Raw genomic sequence first — 2,243 nt, forward strand, 5'->3', positions numbered from 1 at the left:
ACAGAGTATATTCTAGGCCTATGTCACATAAAGCAAAGATTCTCTGCCTGGGTTACTCAGATCCCTGGTGTCCATGAGAGTGGTAATGTAGGGCCACTAACTATTTTCAGCCTTTCAACAATTCTAATAATAATTTATACATATGTAACTAATGAGAATATATAGGAAACAAAATATAAAATACACCTCTCATTTTATTTTAAGTTATATGAAGTCAATGTGACAACCCTAATTGGCATATATATCAGACAAGTTATATGTCTTAGTTAATACAAATATTGGAATTGATTATTACTTAAGTAGTGTAATGCTTAGTGATACAGAACTTAAGATTTCACCAGCCTCTTCTATGTCTAAAGACAAGAGGGTGACCTCTGAGCAGATTATCATTATTACAGTAGAAAACATCAAATAGTTATTTTAATTGAGTTGCCTGGTGGGTAGGTTTTCACTCTCCTGGGGAAATGGTATCATCAGACCTTTGATATGTGGCTGGACAGGCTAGTTTACTTAAGATCCTCTATAGCTAAAGCAGATCTCTGGGGGAAAACTAGGTGAATATGCAGAGTTCAACAAGGCTTCTAAGAGGAAAGAGATCAAGGCACTGACTCCACTCCAGGATTAAATAGTACTACACTCCCCTTGCATTGATTGAGGTTATCCCAATGATGTCCATTGATAGAAAAGAATACCAAGAGCCCCCAAAGGACAGTTCACTATACAAGGCCCAGGGTAGGATATGGGGGAAGTCTCTTCCAGCCCAACATGTGGCTATAATAAAAAACCCTTATAATCAGAAACTCCAGCCTAGGTTTTAGGAACAAGGACAGGGCATGAGGTCAACAGAAAGAACCATAACCTTGTATCTGAGCCTGCTGCTACTATTGTGCTGGCTTTTCATTCACTACACTGGCTGCCTCTCTAATGCAAGAACTTAAAGCCAGGTACTACCTTCTCTTGGATTTATTAGCCTTCCAAAAGGCTAAATAAGTTGGCTAAAGACTGAAAAGGAGGCAAAATTACATATGGTGTGACCTTACCTAAAGTTAAGATTAGGAAGACTAAAACTTCCCAGGTTGCCAAGAGGAAGGAGAGCAATGCCAAAGACCATAAACTCATAAGGAAATCAGTAGAGAGAATATAGTCCGAAGTTCCAAAGCCAGAGGGTAAAAGAAGATGGGGGTCTCCAAGAATTAAGCAGGTAATGAAAGACCCCTACCAAACCCAGGAGACTTATCACCTAAGAAATGGTAATGGCAGATTTCTGAATCAATTTGGATAATGAAAGAAGAACAGTCTATTACAGTACCAGATAAGAATCAGCTAGCCAGGAGTTCAGTGCCAACTCAGCAATTTATTAGCTGAGTGATTTGGAAGAGTTATTCTGGCAAAGCTGTGGAAGAGCAAACAGCACTGACCTTTCAGAGACAGGAGTTCTCAGAATGGAGAAATGAAATGGTGCAAGGAGATTGGATATGGAAAGAAGGACTTCCTAGTAAGGACTAAACTTATTTGAAACTTTTTATTGTAAAATAAAATACAGATGCGGAAAACCACTTAAAATAAATGCATAGCTTACTGAGTTATTTTAAAACACCACTTACCCCACCACACACATCATAGAACTTTGCTGGCCACAGTAGCAGCCTTTCCAGGTCTCTCATCCCAATCACAGCTGCCTTCTTCCAAACAAAAGTGGCCACTTTCTTGATGTTGATGATATTTTCCTTATGTTTATGATTTTACCAACCATATGTGCATCCCTATCTGCCATAGTTTAAAATTTCTTTTTTTATTTTATAACTAGAGGCCGGGTACACAGATTCATGCACATTGAAAGTAAAATAATTAGAAGGTGGATGGGACTGGGCAAGATGGGCTGTATACGTCCAGGAGCCAACCTCCAGCGGTCCCTACCTGGACGGCCACACCTAGAGCAGCACCTGGGCTCAAAGGGCATCTGTGGAGTGAGTGGGATCTCTCCAGCAGATGGGGTCCCTCGGCCTGCCCTGCAAGGACCAGGCCAAAACCAGCAGTCGGACACCCCAGAGGGGTCCTGGAGTGTGAGAGGGCACTCTGCAAAGTTGCTGTCACTCAGAAGCTCCTGTATTGAGCGTCTGCCCCCTGGTGGTCAGTAAAAGTCATAGCTACCGGCTGGCCGTGTGTGTGTGTGTGTGTGTGTGTGTGTGTGTGTGTGTGTGTGTATGTGTGTATGTGTGTGTGTATGTATGTATGTGTGTATA

This window comes from Myotis brandtii, unplaced genomic scaffold, assembly GCF_000412655.1.
Source record: "Myotis brandtii unplaced genomic scaffold, ASM41265v1 scaffold1841, whole genome shotgun sequence".
Lineage (NCBI taxonomy): Eukaryota > Metazoa > Chordata > Mammalia > Chiroptera > Vespertilionidae > Myotis > Myotis brandtii.